The following is a 20,671-nucleotide window of genomic DNA, read 5'->3' as shown; positions in this document are numbered from 1 at the left end:
TAGTTGAAGAACTTCTGACAGAAAACTTCCCTGACATCATGAAAGACGAAAGGATATCTATCCAAGATGCTCATCGAACCCCATTTAAGATTGATCCAAATAGAAAAACACCAAGACATATTATCATCAAACTCACCAAAACCAAAGATAAACAGAAAATTTTAAAAGCAGCCAGGGACAAAAGAAAGGTTTCCTTCAAGGGAGAATCAATAAGAATATGTTCTGACTACTCAGCAGAAACCATGCAGGCAAGAAGGGAATGGGACGACATATACAGAACACTGAAGGAGAAAAACTGCCAACCAAGGATCATATATCCAGCAAAACTCTCTCTGAAATATGAAGGTGAAATTAAGATATTTACAGACAAACACAAGTTTAGAGAATTTGCAAAAACCAAACCAAAGCTACAAGAAATACTAAAGGATATTGTTTGGTCACAGAACCAATAATATCAGATATCAGCACAACACAAGGTCACAAAACAGAACGTCCTGATATCAACTCAAATAGGGAAATCACAAAAACAAACAAATTAAGATTAATTAAAAAAAAAAATACACATAACAGGGAATCATGGAACTCAATAGGTAAAAGATCACAATAATCAAAAAGAGGGACTAAATACAGGAGGCATTGAACTGCCCTATGGAGAGTGATACAAGGCGATATAGAACAATACAAGTTGGGTTTTTACTTAGAAAAATAGGAGTATATAATGAGGTAACCACAAAAAGGCATAACAACTCTATAACTCAAGACAAAAACCAAGAAAAACGTAACGACTCAACTAACATAAAGTCAAACACTATGAAAATGAGGATCTCACAATTTACTAAGAAAAACGCCTCAGCACAAAAAAGTGTGTGGAAAAATGAAATTGTCAACAACACACATAAAAAGGCATCAAAATGACAGCACTAAAAACTTATTTATCTATAATTACCCTGAATGTAAATGGACTAAATGCACCAATAAAGAGACAGAGAGTCACAGACTGGATAAAGAAACACGATCCATCTATATGCTGCCTACAAGAGACACACCTTAGACTTAGAGACACAAACTAAAACTCAAAGGATGGAAAAAAGTATATCAAGCAAACAATAAGCAAAAAAGAAGAGGAGTAGCAATATTAATTTCTGACAAAATAGACTTTAGACTTAAATCCACCACAAAGGATAAAGAAGGACACTATATAATGATAAAAGGGACAATTGATCAGGAAGACATAACCATATTAAATATTTACGCACCCAATGACAGGGCTGCAAGATACATAAATCAAATTTTAACAGAACTGAAAAGCGAGATAGATACCTCCACAATTATAGTAGGAGACTTCAACACACCACTTTCGGAGAAGGACAGGACATCCAGTAAGAAGCTCAACAGAGACACGGAAGATCTAATTACAACAATCAACCAACTTGACCTCATTGACTTATACAGAACTCTCCACCCAACTGCTGCAAAATATACTTTTTTTTCCAGCGCACATGGAACATTCTCTAGAATAGACCACATATTAGGTCATAAAACAAACCTCTGCAGAGTCCAAAACATCGAAATATTACAAAGCATCTTCTCAGACCACAAGGCAATAAAACTAGAGATCAATAACAGAAAAACGAGGGAAAAGAAATCAAATACTTGGAAAATGAACAATACCCTCCTGAAAAAAGACTGGGTTATAGAAGACATCAAGGAGGGAATAAGGAAATTCATAGAAAGCAACGAGAATGAAAATACTTCCTATCAAAACCTCTGGGACACAGCAAAAGCAGTGCTCAGAGGCCAATTTATATCGATAAATGCACACATACAAAAAGAAGAAAGAGCCAAAATCAGAGAACTGTCCCGACAACTTGAACAAATAGAAACTGAGCAACAAAAGAATCCATCAGGCACCAGAAGAAAACAAATAATAAAAATTAGAGCTGAACTAAATGAATTAGAGAACAGAAAAACAATCGAAAGAATTAACAAAGCCAAAAGCTGGTTCTTTGAAAAAATTAACAAAATTGATAAACCATTGGCTAGACTGACTAAAGAAATACAGGAAAGGAAACAAATAACCCGAATAAGAAATGAGAAGGACCACATCACAACAGAACCAAATGAAATTAAAAGAATCATTTCAGATTATTATGAAAAATTGTACTCTAACAAATTTGAAAACCTAGAAGAAATGGATGAATTCCTGGAAAAACACTACCTACCTAAACTAACACATTCAGAAGTAGAACAACTAAATAGACCCATAACAAAAAAAGAGATTGAAACGGTAATCAAAAAACTCCCAACAAAAAAAAGTCCTGGCCCGGACGGCTTCACTGCAGAGTTCTACCAAATTTTCAGAGAAGAGTTAACACCACTACTACTAAAGGTATTCCAAAGCATAGAAAATGACGGAATACTACCCAACTCATTCTATGAAGCCACCATCTCCCTGATACCAAAACCAGGTAAAGACATTACAAAAAAAGAAAATTATAGACCTATATCCCTCATGAACATTGATGCAAAAATCCTCAACAAAATTCTAGCCAATAGAATCCAACGACACATCAAAAAAATAATTCACCCTGATCAAGTGGGATTTATACCAGGTATGCAAGGCTGGTTTAATATCAGAAAAACCATTAATGTAATCCATCACATAAATAAAACAAAAGACAAAAACCACATGATCTTATCAATTGATGCAGAAAAGGCATTTGACAAAGTCCAACACCCATTCATGATAAAAACTCTTACCAAAATAGGAATTGAAGGAAAATTCCTCAACATAATAAAGGGCATCTATGCAAAGCCAACAGCCAATATCACTCTAAATGGAGAGAACCTGAAAGCATTTCCCTTGAGAACGGGAACCAGACAAGGATGCCCTTTATCACCGCTCTTATTCAACATCGTGTTGGAAGTCTTAGCCAGGGCAATCAGGCTAGACAAAGAAATAAAAGGTATCCGGATTGGCAAGGAAGAAGTAAAGTTATCACTATTTGCAGATGACATGATTATATACACAGAAAACCCTAAGGAATCCTCCAGAAAACTACTGAAACTAATAGAAGAGTTTGGCAGAGTCTCAGGTTATAAAATAAACATACAAAAATCACTTGGATTCCTCTACATCAACAAAAAGAACACCGAAGAGGAAATAACCAAATCAATACCATTCACAGTAGCCCCCAAGAAGATAAGATACTTAGGAATAAATCTTACCAAGGATGTAAAAGACCTATACAAAGAAAACTACAAAGCTCTACTACAAGAAATTCAAAAGGACATACTTAAGTGGAAAAACATACCTTGCTCATGGATAGGAAGACTTAACATAGTAAAAATGTCTATTCTACCAAAAGCCATCTATACATTTAACGCACTTCCCATCCAAATTCCAATGTCATATTTTAAGGGGATAGAGAAACAAATCACCAATTTCATATGGAAGGGAAAGAAGCCCCGGATAAGCAAAGCACTACTGAAAAAGAAGAAGAAAGTGGGAGGCCTCACCTTACCTGACTTCAGAACCTATTATACAGCCACAGTAGTCAAAACAGCCTGGTATTGGTACAACAACAGACACATAGACCAATGGAACAGAATTGAGAACCCAGACATAGATCCATCCATGTATGAGCAGCTGATATTTGACAAAGGACCAGTGTCAATTAACTGGGGAAAAGACAGCCTTTTTAACAAATGGTGCTGGCATAACTGGATATCCATTTGCAAAAAAATGAAACAGGACCCATACCTCACACCATGCACAAAAACTAACTCCAAGTGGATCAAAGACCTAAACATAAAGACTAAAACGATAAAGATCATGGAAGAAAAAATTGGGACAACCCTAGGAGCCCTAATACAAGGTATAAACAGAATACAAAACATTACCAAAAATGATGAAGAGAAACCCGATAACTGGGAGCTCCTAAAAATCAAACACCTATGCTCATCTAAAGACTTCACCAAAAGAGTAAAAAGACCACCTACAGATTGGGAAAGAATTTTCAGCTATGACATCTCCGACCAGCGCCTGATCTCTAAAATCTACATGATTCTGTCAAAACTCAACCACAAAAAGACAAACAACCCAATCAAGAAGTGGGCAAAGGATATGAACACACATTTCTCTAAAGAAGATATTCAGGCAGCCAACAGATACATGAGAAAATGCTCTCGATCATTAGCCATTAGAGAAATGCAAATTAAAACTACGATGAGATTCCATCTCACACCAGCAAGGCTGGCATTAATCCAAAAAACACAAAATAATAAATGTTGGAGAGGCTGCAGAGAGATTGGAACTCTCATACACTGCTGGTGGGAATGTAAAATGGTACAACCACTTTGGAAATCTATCTGGCGTTATCTTAAACAGTTAGAAATAGAACTACCATACAACCCAGAAATCCCACTCCTAGGAATATACCCTAGAGATACAAGAGCCTTCATACAAACAGATATATGCACACCCATGTTTATTGCAGCTCTGTTTACAATAGCAAAAAGTTGGAAGCAACCAAGGTGTCCATCAACGGATGAATGGTTAAATAAATTGTGGTATATTCACACAATGGAATACTACGCATCGATAAAGAACAGTGACGAATCTCTGAAACATTTCATAACATGGAGGAACCTGGAAGGCATTATGCTGAGCGAAATTAGTCAGAGGCAAAAGGACAAATATTGTATAAGACCACTATTATAAGATCTTGAGAAATAGTAAACCTGAGAAGAACACATACTTTTGTGGTTACGAGGGGGGGAGGGAGGGAGGGTGGGAGAGGGTTTTTTTATTGATTAATCAGTAGATAAGAACTGCTTTAGGTGAAGGGAAAGACAACACTCAATACATGGAAGGTCAGCTCAATTGGACTGGACCAAAAGCAAAGAAGTTTCCGGGATAAAATGAATGCTTCAAAGGTCAGCGGAGCAAGCGCGGGGGTCTGGGGAGCATGGTTTGCGGGGACTTCTAAGTCAATTGGCAAAATAATTCTATTATGAAATCATTCTGCATCCCACTTTGAAATGTGGCGTCTGGGGTCTTAAATGCTAACAAGCAGCCATCTAAGATGCAGCAATTGGTCTCAACCCACCTGGAGCAAAGGAAAATGAAGAACACCAAGCCCACATGACAACTAAGAGCCCAAGAGACAGAAAGGGCCACATGAACCAGAGACCTACATCATCCTGAGACCAGAAGAACTAGTTGGTGCCCGGCCACAATTGATGACTGCCCTGACAGGGAGCTCAGCAGAGGACCCCTGAGGGAGCAGGAGATCAGTGGGATGCAGACCCCAAATTCTCATAAGAAGACCAAACTTAATGGTCTGACTGAGACTGGAGGAATCCCGGCGGCCATGCTCCCCAGACCTTCAGTTGACACAGGACAGGAACCATCCCCGAAGACAACTCATCAGAAATGAAAGGGACTGGTTAGCGGGTGGGAGAGAGATGCTGATGAAGAGTGAGCTAATTATATCAGGTGGACACTTGAGATTGTGTTGGCAACTCTTGTCTGGAGGGGGGATGGGAGGATAGAGAGAGAGGGAAGCCGGCAAAATTGTCAAGAAAGGAGAGACTGAAAGGGCTGACTCAAGACGGGGAGAGTAAGTGGGAGTAGGGAGTGAGATGTATGTAAACTTATATGTGACAGACTGATTGGATTTGTAAATGTTCACTTGAAGCTTAATAAAAGTTATTATAAAAAAAAAAAAAAAAGAAAAGTAGCAGCAAGTCAGAGAAATACTAGACTTCAGAATCATGCCATCTCCTACTAATTATTGTACGCCCCTGGTCACCCCAAACATGAACAAATTTTGCCAAGTTCATGTAAAGCCAATACTATTCAGCTATTGCCAAAACAGATTAGAGAAAGATTCACAAAACACTCTAATACACTGAAGTCACTATGACGGTGCACAAAACATCTTCTAGAGAAGAAACAAGGGCTGCAGGGATCAAGACAAAAAAAAAAAACTGCTCCAAAGAGTTTCCAAAGAGCAGCTGGTGGATTTGAACTGCTGAACTTTTGGTTAGAGGCCAACCTCTTAACCACTGCACTACCAGGGCTCCAGGGATCTCAACAGAGCTGCCTAAAGGCTGGAGAAGGTAAGGAACAGGTGTTCATGGACATAAAGTCTCAGCCAGTCAGCTGAGAGAGAGCATGGTTAGGTTAAGACCAGAACCCTGGGAAGGGAAATTCCACTTCCAAAGCTCTGACTGCTCCACTGCCATTTGGAAATTGGTAGGTCAAAGCAATGGCCTTCAATAAAAATCTCCACAGCTCTTGGTCTCAGGGAACATCTAGCTCAATTGGCATAACAGAGTTTATAAAGAAAATGTTCTACATCCTACTTTGGTCAGTAGCATCTGGGGTCTTAAAAAGCCTGTGAGCAGCCATCTAGGATACTCCACTGGTCTTACCCCTTCAGGAGCAAGGGAGAATGAAGAAAACTAAAGATACAAGGGAAAGATTAGTCCAAAGGAAAAATGGACCACAACTACCATGGCCTCCACCAGACTGAGTCCAGTACAACTAGATGGTGCCCAGCTACTAACACTGACTGCTCTAACAGGGATCACAGTAGAGGGTCCCAGACAGGACTGGAGAAAAATGCAGAACAAAATTATAACTCACAAAAAAAGACCAGGCTTACTGGCCTGACAGAGACTGAAGGAACCCCAAGACTATGGCCACCAGACACACTTTTAGCTCAGTAATGAAGTCACTACTGAGGTTCATCCTTCATCCAAAATTAGACAGGCCCATGAAACAAAAGGAGACTAAAGGGGCGCACCAGCCCAGGAGCAAGGGCTAGAAGGCAGGATGGGACAGGAAAACTGATAATAGGGAACCCAAGGTAGAGAAGGGAGAGTATTGATATGTCATGGGGCTGTTAACCGAAGTCATAAACCAATATGTGTACTAACTGTTTAATGAGAAGCTAGTTTGTTCCATAAAACTTCATCTAAAGTACAATAATATATATACATATATTAAAAAAAAAAAAATTCCATGCCTCTAATGAGCACCTACCACACACCATACTTTACAGACCATTTTTCATTTGATTCCTCTTGAGGAATCTTATTACATCCACTTTAAAGGGAGATAAATGAGGCTTAGAAGGTCGATAGCTGAAGGTCACAGCGCACGGAAGTACCTGCCCCAAGAAGGTAGTTTTCCAAAGCCAGGCTCATCCCCCCAGGCTTTATGGCCCCCACATGAGATGGAGAGACACCATGATGGTCTTGGCCTACTAAAATTTATTTACCAAATACACATCCAGCAAAGGAAAACAAGATATCTAACTCTCCCTTTCTCAAAGAATCCATGGGGTTGTTGCAAAAACACTAAATGGTACAATTCAGTTGAATGTCCCTTGAGTTTGGGGAGTAGGATGGATAATTTGATAGACAGACAGATAGACAAAGATAGAGACTGAGAAAATTAGGAGCACAGACCAGGGAAACAACTGGAAAGAGTCAAACCATGTAACAATGTGTGTTTTACGTAAATAACTATAACATTCTTTTACGTAGTACGTCTCTTATAGCTACTATCGTAGAGTCTTTTAATATTAAAACTTGTTTCACTCAAAAGCCAATTCGAAATTCAGAGGTATCCACAAACCATGCAAATTCATCTTTCCTTCAGAAAGAGTGGTAAACTCATACAAGTGCTCTGGGGAAGAACAACTGAAGCCAAGCACAGTTTGCCTCAGGAACACCATCACCGTGAATTGAGCAATGATGATATGCTAACCCCTGATTCAGGACTCCATGGTCTGCCTCCACAATGGGTCCAGGGCTGCATGTGTCAGCAGGACCTGTCTACTCTGGATTAAAATTGTGAGTCACCATTGTCGTTGTTCGGATGGTGGTTAAGTGCTGTACAGTCAGTTCTGACTCAGAGACCATAGGTTTGATAGAACAAAACATTGCCCATGCCTGCACCATCTTCGCAATCCTTGTCATGCTTGAGCCCACTGTTGTAGACACTGTGTCAGTTCATCTCACTGAGGGTCAAGCATGATGTCCTTCTCCAAGGACAAGTCCCTCCTGATAACATGTCCATGGCTCTAATGAGTACCTACCATACTCCAAACTCTGACGCACACCTTTCTTAACTTTAAACCACGCAGTACCCCCTTGTTCTGTTCAAACAACCACTCTTGGTCTAAGTACAGGTTCCTCATGAGTTCAATTAAATGTTCTGGGATTCCCATCCTTCGCAATGTTATTCATAATTTGTTATGATCCACACAGTCAAATGCCTTTGCATAGTCAATAAAACACAGGAAACCCTGGTGGCGCAGTGGTTAAGTGCCACGGCTGCTAACCAAGAGGTCGGCAGTTCAAATCCGCCAGGCGCTCCTCAGAAACTCTATGGGGCAGCTCTACTCTGTCCTGTAGGGTTGCTATGAGTCAGAAATGACTCGACGGCAGTGGGTTTTTTTTTTTAAAACCTCTTTCTGGTATTCTCTGCTTTCAGCCAGGATCCATCTGACATTAGCAATGATATCCCTTGTTCTACGTCCTCTTCTGCATCTGGCTTGAATTTCTGGAAGTTTCCTGTCAATGTGCTGCTGCAACTGCTTTTGAATGATCTTCAGCAGAATTTTACCTGCATGTGATATTAATGATATTGTTCGATAATTTCTGCATTCTGTTGGATCACCTTTGTTTGGAATGGGCACATATGGATGTCTTCCAGTTGGATGGCCAGGTAGCTGTCTTCCAAATTTCTTGGCATAGATGAGTGAGTGCTTCCAGTGCTGCATCTGTTTGTTGAAACATCTCAATTGGTATTCTGTCAATTCCTGGAGCCTTGTTTTTTGCCAATGTCTTCAGTGCAGCTTGGACCTCTTCCTTCACTACCATCAGTTCTTGATTATACGCTATCTCCTAAAATGGTTGAACGTCGATCATTTCTTTTTGGTACGGTGACTCTGTGTATTCCTTCCGTCTTCTTTTGATGCTTCCTGAATCATTTAATATTTTCCAGTAGAATCCTTCATTAGAGGACATTTTCAGGGAAGACTTTGTCTTAAAAGGCAAGCTGTTTTCACCTAAACCTTTATCTGCTTCATTTGAACATTACAGGCAGTTTAGCTAAGAAAAAAGGAAATCTACATCACGAGGGACTGAAGGATGGCCTCAGTACTAAGTCAGAAGAAAACATTATTGGCCTACTGAATTAATGAACAGCAAATTTATCAAGTGCAAATTTCCATAAGATACAATCGGATCACAAAATCTTTAAGGGACCTGGTAAAAGAAAGGAAGGACAACTGTGAAAATAATTTAATCTTCAGCTCACACTTAAAGAAGATTATTCCACTCCTTGAATTTCTTCCTACTTAGAAATTAAAGATTTTAAAGAAATTTGAAATTTAAAATCATGAAAGCATCATTTAAGTAAATATCCCAATTCAAGGACCGTAAGTCTTCACAATGACACATCACATTCAGGTGTTTTCACTGCCATCCCCAATAACTATTTTATTAGCAGATTCCATTTAATGCTAATAAAAAAGGATTTCATAGAATTCGTTGACTGTTAAACACAAATTAGGGGCTTAAAAAAGAAAACCCCTGCCATCCTTTTAGAGATGTGCTTTTTTTCACTGTCAAGCAAAACATTCTGGAAACAGAGAAGAAAAGTAGGCCTACCTACTGATGCAGTGTCTACCCATCTGGAACTTAGCAATTTTTAACTATCTGTCAGGTTGAAAAAAAAATGGATTTTGGAAAATGGCACTTCTTTCTGAACATCAAGTAAATAAATGAAAAATAAAAAGGAATAGAACTGAACATTGGAGATCTGACATCTTGTCAACCACCATCTGGCCAACGTGTATTTCCTAATCTTTACCCACTACTATCCATCTATCAAAACTGACACTATCTCTAGAGCCAAGTTTCTCAACGTGGGCATAATGACATCTGGGACTGGATAATTCTTTGTTGTGGGAGATGTCCTATGCATTATGAGATGTTTAGCAAGATCCCTGGCCTCTCTCTCCTTTCCCAGACATTGCCAGTATCCCCTGGGGGACAAAATCACCTGTGGTTGAGAACCACTGCTATAAAGCATTCAAACCCATAAAAAATAGACTTCTTACAATTGTTTGGTTTCTCACAATTCAAGGTCACAGGCTGTCCTCTGAACCCCAGAGAGTCATCTTGTAAATACCTACCATTAGCACAGGGTGGAGAGAATAGGACAAATCCATCATCATTCCTAGAAAAACCTATCAACCATGAGCTGGTAGCACCTCTGCTGTGTCTGACAAACATTATCATAAAAGAACAAAAGGACACACATTGAATTCCTCTCTATCCTAGCCATCAAAAGAATGATTAAATAACAAACTTATGCCTTAAATTTAGACTTCTGAAGATCTTAAAAAGGGAAAGAACTTTCAAATCAGAGCTTTCCCACAGGAGCCACCCACCTGCACTCCTCAATCCTCAATCAAGGAGGCCTTCAGCACTGTGCTCTGGCCCTGGGTGGTGGGACCATGGCTGTGGCGCCCTCTCAGACTCAACCACAGTCGTCTTATCTCACACGGCACACTTTAACTGGGAAGTGCTTTGTGATGGCTCAGACACAGCTCTGAATGCAACCATCGTCATGGGAGGTGTTAACAAATTCACACTTCTGAGTTCCTATACAGGCAATTTTCTTATCATTCTGAGAAGAGAAATGTTTAAGGAAAATGCAATAAACAGTTCTGAGATCTATGGTCAGTGTTTTCATCAAACAGCAATTTCATTTCGCCAACATGAGTCTCCCTCCCCAAACAACACTCAGGCACCTGGGTTCCCCCACTCCCTTTCTGGAGCCCCATTTTTGACCCTGTCCTTGGGAGCACTCTCCATCTGGCCAGCACACACACAAGCTTGCTGGAGGTCACATCTGCAAAGTGCTCCCTGAGAAAGCAGCTACGGATGCCAGATTGCTGGGAATGCTGGGGAGACTGGTCTGTGACTGGACCCAAACCTCGAGCACCCTCACTCTACTTCTACATACCTCCTGGCATTGACTGATTTAAACTCAGCTGAATAAATAATCTGAGAAGCCAGACTACATGAAAAAGAACATGGCATCAGGACTGGAGGGAGGCTCATTAACAACCTGCAATATGCAGATGACACAAACTTGCTAGCCAAAAGCAAAGACCACTTGAAGCACTTACTGATAAAGGTCAAAGACTACAGCTTTCAGTGTGGGCTACATCTGAACATAAAGAAAACAAAAATCCTCAAACCTGGACCAATAAACAGCATCATGGTTGGGCTTTAATTTTTTTCAGTGCTTGTCACATGTGGGCATTTTTGTTTCCTGAAGCCACTTTTGTCTGGTAGGAGCCTGGCCCATTCAGAGCAGCCATGAGTGGAAGACAGGGCTGGATCTACCTGTAACAGGAAACACTGGGCTAACAGAAGATGGTGATTTAGGCTTTAGTGCTAGAGACCACCAATTCAACCTCAAGCCCTTGGAACTCTGCATGGCTTTCCCATCTGCACAATGGGAGCGCCACCACCATGACTGCTCGGCCAACCCTTCCTGCATGTGCAATGGGTCCACACTGTAGCCAGGCGGCCTTCCCGCCCTCTGCTTACAACATGCAGATGGTTTCCCGGAGCCTCCAGATCCCATATGGGCTCAGAAAGCTTCCTAGCTGCCCGGAGCCCCTCCACTCTGCCACGCTCCTCCACATTCTTGGTTCCAGACTCTTGCTCTTGCGGCCAGCCCCTTGGCTGCCTGCCCCTGCTCAGCACCCCACTGTCCCTCTGCTCATCACTTGCCCGGCCCTGCTCACTCCCCAGCACTGCTCCATGCTCACCTCCAGAAGGGCCTGCCCTTCCTCGGGAATGTGCTCCCCGGTGCTGGGCACTACCCGACAGCATTTGTGCTCAGGGGGTAGCTGAATACAGCCCCCACTTCTCAGTCAGCCCCCAAGCACAGACCTCCACAGTCTCATGCCCAGGGCTGGCATTCCCACCACTGGGCAGGTAACTACGGAGCCCGAGAGTGGGTCTCCACGGTGCCTCCCAGGACAGGCACACCACCTCACCCTGTGCTCCCAGCCCCCAGTTCAGGGTGTTCAAGCTGCCTCCAAAGAGAGAAATAGGAGTGTGGTAGTTCTGACTGCTATGCCTTTAAGAGAATATCAAAAGGACTTCTCTAAACTCCATTTTTGTTTTATGTGAATGAACTCCTACACACGCACACTTATTTGCAGAATGTAAAGGGTAAGACATTCTATGCTTCCCATTACAAATCAAATCCCATTAGTGCCACGTGTCACAATCGATTCAAAAAGGAACCTTGCTGCTGGTATTAGATCAGTCAGAAGAAGAGTTATGAGCCATCCTAGGCCTGTAGGCTTAGGAATTTCTTCAAAGAAGGGGGGACAAGAAGAAAAGGATTTTAAAATAATACTAGTCTTAGACTGTGTCTCTGCAAAAAATAAGCCAAGGCCACTCCTCAGTACAGCCCAAGCATGCACATGCTCAGGATGGCCAGCTGCAGAAGGCCCATCTGCCCCCGCAGTGAGGGCCTGAGTCAGTGAGCCCCAGGCACAACTCGCTATGCCCAGCTGCATGGCTCCCTGGGCCATGGCAATCCTGTGATCAGCAGCAGCATCTTCTGACACTTATCTGCCACACTCCCATTTTCTCTTGTCTCCCCCTCAGGATCTGACACCCACCCCTATGAGACAAGGCCCCAGGTATGAGACGAGGCCCAAGGTGATAAGCTCTTACACCCGGAGCCCAAGGAGCACAGGCCCGGGGCAGTGCAGGAGATGGTGAGGCAGGCACGGTCCTGGGCCATCGTATGCCCACATCTCAGCCAGCACACCTCTGCCTCATGCCATCTGCTCACCAAAACCACCAGGTGCTAGCAGTGGTCTGGAAAACCAGTGAGGTGCCAAGATGCAAAATAAACCACAGAACAAGGCATTGCCTTTCGGCAGAGGCACTGAGACTCAGAGGTCCTTCTGGAAAACTACTGTTGACAAGGAGAGATGACAATATGAGGCTGTCTATAAATGTTCTAAGCAAGGTTTCAATCTTAATGTAAACCTATGCGATCTAATAGTCCCCTCATTGGCTTTTCCCACTTCCCGGCATCTCCACATGTCCTGTAATCCAGAAGGCTGCCAAAGGTATCACCATCACCTCTGAGATTCCACTTTACAAATGCTGGCTTTAGGTGGGAGGTACAGAAATAAATAACTGTGCCTAAATCTAGGACACAAGATTGTACCAGCCAGATACCAACCTAGGAAATAACCCTCAAGGACAATCCAAAACCAAAACATTTACACTAGGGAACCAGAGAAGTTAATCTGTAAATGACAACAACGTCAGAACAATAAAAGAGGGAATAAAAGGTATAGGTATAGAACTCTCTAATGGAGAGGAAGGCAAGGTGATACCAAGTAATAATAAACTGGTTCAAACCTAGGAAGATAAGGGTACATTTCAAGATAACCACAAAGAAAGTTAACAAACCTACTCATCAGAATAAAGAAGAAAGGCAGAGCCAAGATGGCAGAATAGACAGACGCTTCCAGCAAGCCCTCTTTACAACAAAGACACACACACAAAAAAGTGAAGCAAGTATATTTATGACAAGCTAGGAGCCCTGAGCATCAGAGGCAAGCTTAGAAAATGAACTGAAGAACAGGGGGAGGAAGAGATGGTTCAGAAGCAGAGAGGAGTTACCGGACCTGAATCGCAGGGAGCCCTCAGGCACCATTCCTGGGAATGGCGGCGGTGGTCTTGTACTAGCGTTCAACTGCAGTTTCCTCAAGGAGAAGCAGCCAGCCACACAGCCTACTCACACCTCTGGAACAAGAGAAGAACGGCTCTCTCAGGAAAAGGTAAGTACTTGCATATGTTTTACCATGACCCCACCCCCACTCCCAAGCCGGCTTCTTCAGCTGACTTCCCTGGGCCTGAGATAGGCCCTGTTGAGCACCTAGAGCCATCCTCCCAGACTTGGAGAAGGATTAAATTTGCAACTGGGGGAAAAGATAATTTGCCAGCTCCTCTAACCGGGGGATCTCAGGACAGAAGCAGCTCCTGTCCAGGCATAAATGGTCTGTGGACTTTGAGTACCTTTCCCCTCTCCATGGACCTGCATGGACCTGTTAACGGAGAATAGGCCCTTGCTGGCAGACTACAACCGTTTCAGCCATGTGGCGGAGAGGTGGGTATTTGAGGTTTGGCATTGCATTGCCTACTAAACAGGGTCTTCACCTACCCACATCAGGGGCCTAAGGACTGGTAGCTCCACTCAGATCATCCAGTCACCTGCGACAGGGGTCCAAGGATAACTGTACCTCCAAATACTTACAACCAAAAACATTGGGCACCCATGGTCCGTCTGCAGAACCCACCCACCTGTATGCTCTAAGGAACAGGGACACGCTTTTCTCAGAGACAGGTCAAGGACAATTCTCAGTCCCCTGCCTTGTTTAGAGTGTGACCCCCTCCTGCAACCAGATACCAGTACCGACACCAATCATCCCTGCCCATCTAAGACTGTGTGACAGAGCATGTACCACACACTTGATGATAAGCTACCTAAACACCTGAGCTGAATTAATACAAGAAAAGTGAACGGACTCCTAGACTGATATACCTGAAAATAGCTCTAGCCATCTGGGGACAGGACATCAGAGCTCCAAAGGTGAAAATAATCAAGCTAGCTCACTCAAGCAACGCATTTGGGCATATCAAAACAAAACAAAGCAAGAAGCTATGACACAGTAAGCAAACATAAAATAAACTAATACAATAACTTATAGATGGCTCAGAGACAAGAGTCAGTATCAAGTCACATAAAGAAACAGACTATGATCACCTCAACAAGCTCTCAAAACAATCAAGGGATTGTCTAGATGAAAGGGCATTCCTGGAATTACCAGAGGCAGAATACAAAAGATACATATGCAGAACCCTTCAAGACATCAGGAAGGAAACGTGGCAATATGCAGAACAAGCCAAGGAACACACAGATAAAGCAACTGAAAAACTAAAAAAGATTTCTCAGGAACATAACGAAAAATTTAATAAGCTGGAAAAATCCATAGAGAGACAGCAATCAGAAATTCAGAAGATTAACAATAAAATTACAGAAGTAGACAACTCAATAGAAAGTCAAAGGAGCAGAATTGAGCAAGTGCAAGGCAGAATTTCTGAACCTGAAGATAAAGCACTTGGCACCAATATATCTGAACAAAAATCAGATAAAAGAATTTTTAAAAATGAAGAAATCTTAAGAATCACACAGGACTCTGGGAGTACCAGAACAGGGAGGGATAACAGAAAATACAGAGAGAATTGTTGAAGATTTTTTGGCAGAAAAATTCCCTGATATCGTGAAAGATGAGATGATATCTATCCAAAAAGCTGATCGAATTCCACATAAACTGGATCTTAAAAGAAACTCACCAAGACACATTATAATCAAACTTGCCAAAACCAAAGATAAAGAGAGAATTTTAAGAGCAGCTAGGCATAAAAAAAAGTCACCTACAAAGGAGAACCAATAAGAATAAACTCAGACTACTCAGCAGGAACCATGTAGGCAAGAAGGCAATGGGATGACTTCTATAAAAAACTGAAGGAAAAAAATTGCCAGCAGAGAATCATATATCCAGCAAAACTGTCTCTCAAATATGGAGGTGAAGTTAGGACATTTCCAGATAAAAAGATGTTTAGGGAATTCATAAATACCAAACCAAAACTACAAGCAATACTTAAAGGGAGCCCTTTGGTTAGAAAATCAATAATATCAGGTATCAATCCAAGACTAGAACACTGAGCAGGGCAATCGGAGATCAACCCAGACAGGAAAATCGAAAAAATAAATCAAGATTAAAAAACACTCAAAACAGGAAAATAGCGATGTTACTATGTAAAAGAAGACAACATTAAAGCAATAAAGAGAGACTAAGAAATGTAATCATAGATCTATATGGAGAGGAGGATAAAGTGATACAAAGAAATAAAAGTTGGGTTTAAATTTAGAAAAATAGGGGTAAATAATAAGGTAACCACAAAGGAGACAAACTATCCTACACATCAAAATAAAATACAAGAAAAAAATAGACTCAGCAGAAACAAAATCAACAACGAATATGAGGAAAGGACAACATATAAAGCAAATCTACTCAGCACATAAAATTAAGTGGGAAAAAGAAACTGTCAAAAACACACAAAAAAAGACATCAAAATGATAGCACTAAATTCATAAAAAAATACCTATCAATAATTACCCTGAATGTCAATGGGCTAAATGCACTAATAAAGAGATAAGGACTGGCAGAATGGATTAAAACACATACTCCGTCTATATGCATCTACGAGAGACACGCCTTAGGCTTAGAGACACAAACTAAAACTCAAAGGATAGGAAAAAATATGGCACCCAAACAACAATCAAAAAGAGCAGGAGTGGCAATATTAATTTCTGAAAAAATAGACTTTAAAGTTAAATCCATCAGAAAGGATAAGGAAGGACACTATATAATGCTTAAGAGACAATACACCATGAAGATATACCCATATTAAATATTTATGCAACCAATGACAGGGCTGAAAGATACATAAAACAAACTCAATCAGCATTGAAAATTGAGACAGACAGCTCCACAATAATAGTAGGCAACAACAACACACCACTTTCAGTGAAAGACAGGACATTCAGAGGGAAGCTCAATAAAGACACAGAAGATCTGAATGCCACAATCAACCAACTTGACCTCATAGACATACACAGAACACTCCACCCAACAGCAACCAAGTGTACTTTCTTTTCTAGTGCACATGGAGCATTCTCTAGAATAGACCACATATTAGGGCATAAAACAAGCCTTAGCAAAATCCAAAACATTGAAATATTACAAAGCATCTTGTCTTACCATACGGCCATAAAAGTAGAAGTCAATAACAGAAAAAGTAGGGGAAAAAAGTCAAACACTGGGAAACTGAACAATACCCTGCTCAAAAAAGACTGGATTATAGAAGATATTAAGGATGGAACAAAGAAATTCATAGAATCCAATGAGAATGAAAACACTTCCTATCAGAACCCTTGGGACACAGTGAAAGCAATGCTCAGAGGTCAATTTACATCAATAAATACACACATACAAAAAGAAGGGCCAAAGCCAAAGAATTATGCCTACAATTTAAACAAATAGAAAGAGAGCAACAAAAGAAACCCTCAGGCACCCGAAGAAAACAAATAATAAAAATTAGAGCAGAACTAAATGAAAAACAAAACAGAAAAATGATTGAAAGAATTAACAAGACCAAACGCTCCTTCTTTGAAAAAAATCAACAAAAGTGATAAACCACTGGCCAAATTTACATAAGAAAAAGAGGAGAGGAAGCAAATAACCCAAATAAGAAACGAGATGGGCAATACTACAACAGACCCAACTGAAATTAAAAGAATCATATCAGATTACAATGAAAAATTGTACTCTAACAAATTTGAAAACCTAGAAGAAATGGATGAATTCCTAGAAACACACGACCTACCTAAACTAACACAAATACAGGGAAAACAACTAAATAGACCCATAACAAAAGAAGAGATTGAAAAGGTAAGCAAAAAAACTCCCAACGAAAAAAAAGCCCTGGCCCTGACGGCTTCACTGCAGAGTTCGAACAAACTTTCACAGAAGAGTTAATACTACTGGTACTAAAGGTATTTCAGAGCATAGAAAAGGATGGAATACTACCAAACTCATTCTATGAAGCCAACATATCCCTGATACCAAAACCAGGCAAAGACCTAAAAAAAAAGAAAATTATAGACCTATATCCCTCATGAACGTAGATGCAAAAATCCTCAACAAAATTCTAGCCAACAGAATTCAACCACATATCAAAAAAATAATTCACCATGACCAAGTGGGATTCATACCAGGTATGAAGGGATGGTTCAACATTAGACAAACAATTAAAGTAATCCACCACATAAATAAAACAAAAGATAAGAATCACATGATTTTATCAATTGATGCAGAAAAGGCATTGGAAAAAGTTCAATACCCACTCATCACAAAAACTCTCAGCACAATAGGAATAGAAGGAAAATTCCTCAACATAATAAAGGGCATTTATACAAAGCCAACAGCCAACATCACCCTAAATGGACAGAATGTGAAAGCATTCCCCTTGAGATTGGGAACCAGAGAAGGATGCCCTTTATTACCACTCTTATTCAACATTGTGCTGGAAGTCCTAGCCAGAGCAATTAGGCTGGATAAAGAAATAAAGGGCATCCAGATTGGCAAGGAAGAAGTAAAAGTATCTCTATTTGCAGATCACATGCTCTTATACACAGAAAATCCTAAGGAATCCTCAAGAAAACTACTGAAACTAATAGAAGAGTTCAGCAGAGTATCGGGATACAAGATAAACATAAAAAAATCAGCTGGATTCCTCTTCACCAACAAAAACAACATCAAAGAGGAAATCACCAAATCAATACCATTTACAGTAGCCCTGAAGAAGATAAAACACTTAGGAATAAATCTTACCAAAGATGTAAAAGATGAAGTAAACTACAAAACACTTCCGCAAGAAACCAAAAGAGACCTACGTAAGTGGAAAAACATACCTTGCTCATGGATAGGAAGTCTTAACATTATAAAACTGTCTATTCTACCAAAAGCGATCTATACATTTAATGCAATTCCAATCCAAATTCCAATGACATTCTTTAATGAGATGGAGAAACAAATCACCAACTTCATATGGAAGGGAAAGAGGCCCTGGATAAGTAAAGCATTACTGAAAAACAAGAACAAAGTGGGAGCCCTTACTCTACCTGATTTTAGAACCTATTAAACCGCCACAGTAGTCAGAACAGCCTTGTACTCGTACAACAACAGATACATAGACCAATGGAACAGAATTGAGAATCCAGACAGAAATCCATCCACATATGAGCAGCTGACATTTGACAAAGGCCCAAACTCCATTAAATGGGAAAAAGACAGTCTTTTTAATAAAAGGGGCTGGCATAACTGCATATCCATCTGCAAAAAAATGAAACAAGACCCATACCTCACTCCATGCACAAAAACAAGCTCAAAATGGATCAAAGACCTAACTATAAAATCTAAAATAATAAAGATCATGAAAGAAAAAATAGGGACAACGTTACCCATAAAACCTTAGGAGCCATAATACATGACATCAACTGTATACAAAACATTACTAACAATGCAGAAGAAAAACTAGATAACTGGGAGCTCCTAAAAATCAAACACCTATGCTCATCCAAAGACTTCATCAAAAGAGTAAAAAGATTACCCACAGATTGGGAAAAAGTTTTTAGCTATGACATTTCAGATCAGCACCTGATCTCTAAAATCTACATGATACTTCAAAAACTCAACCACAGGGCGGGGCCAAGATGGCGGACTAGGTAGACGCTACCTCGGATCCCTCTTGCAACAAAGACTCGGAAAAACAAGTGAATCGATCACATACATAACAATCTACAAACCCTGAACAACAAACACAGATTTAGAGACAGAGAACGAACAAATACGGGGAAGCAGCGATTGTTTTCAGAGCCTGGAGCCAGCGTACCAGTCAGGTAACCTTTCCCAGCTGATTTAGGGCAGAGCCCAGGGGAGCAGACGGTGCAAACAAGGGGCCCAGCCCTAGCACCCAAACTCACCCCGGGAAGGGGGCCGGGCTGGTTTGCGCGGGCGGCATGGCAACGCAGCCGGTGGGAGAAGTCCCCGGGAGACAGTGACTGGTCTGGGAGCGGGGAGAGCAGCGTCCCAGCCAGGGAACCGTCCCACCGGGATTTTGACTAGGCGCAGGCACGGGACAAGCACGGAGAGCTGCTCCACTCCCCTGAACTAACCCCAGGAGGGGGCCCAGCCTATTCGCGCAGGCGGTGTGGCGATGCAGCCGGTGGGAGAAGTCCCCAGGCGGCAGCGACTGGTCTTGGAGCAGGGAGAGCAGCGTCCCAGCTGGGACACGCGGTCATGGCACAAGCATGGGGAGCCGCTCCACTCACCTGAACTAACCCCGGGAGGGGGCCCAGCCGGTTCTCAAGAGCGGCACGGTGGCACGGCAACACGGCTGGCGGGACAAGAAGTCCCCGGGAGGCATTGACTGATTTTGGAGTCGAGAGTACACCGTCCCAGCAGGGGAACCTTGACGTTGGGCTTGGGGCTGGCAGCGGAGGATCTGACCGTGACTTCAGCAGGCCAGACCCCCGGGGGCAATCTCCACACAGCCAGCACACATAGGCAACACACCCCACAGAAATCTCAGATATAACAGTCATTCCAAGCAAGACAAGCAACTCTGGCTATATTCTGAGGTGCTACTCTCCTATCTCTCTGATCCCTCCCCCACCCTCCTCAGGCGGCTTCATCAACATCTGAATTGCCTGAGCCAGAGGGAGAATCCTAATCCACTCTTTCAGCCTGAGAGAAGGAACAACAACAATAAAAAAAAAAAAACCCCAGGGACCAAAAATCCACCCCTAATTGGACTAAAAACACAGAACCAGCTACAGCCAAACATATACGATCCAAACCTCAGACTTCATCCTTACACGGAACAAGGTGGCAGTTATAATCCA

At 41.5% G+C, this 20,671-nt stretch overlaps 1 long non-coding RNA gene across 2 annotated transcripts in view; it reads right to left on the bottom strand.

Annotated features, from left to right (window-relative positions):
• Window positions 1-20,671, bottom strand: part of LOC111749600 (uncharacterized) — a 183,009-nt gene that overhangs the window by 113,778 nt on the left and 48,560 nt on the right. The window contains exon 2 of one of the 2 annotated variants that reach the window (XR_010323508.1): window positions 13,767-13,884. The exons of the other annotated variant lie outside the window; for it this stretch is intronic. This is a non-coding gene — a long non-coding RNA (uncharacterized LOC111749600). The remainder of the gene's footprint in view (window positions 1-13,766; window positions 13,885-20,671) is intronic. 2 annotated transcript variants of the gene reach the window in all.

This window comes from Loxodonta africana, chromosome 11 (genome assembly GCF_030014295.1).
Source record: "Loxodonta africana isolate mLoxAfr1 chromosome 11, mLoxAfr1.hap2, whole genome shotgun sequence".
Lineage (NCBI taxonomy): Eukaryota > Metazoa > Chordata > Mammalia > Proboscidea > Elephantidae > Loxodonta > Loxodonta africana.
This window is presented reverse-complemented; position numbering and strand designations above follow the sequence as displayed.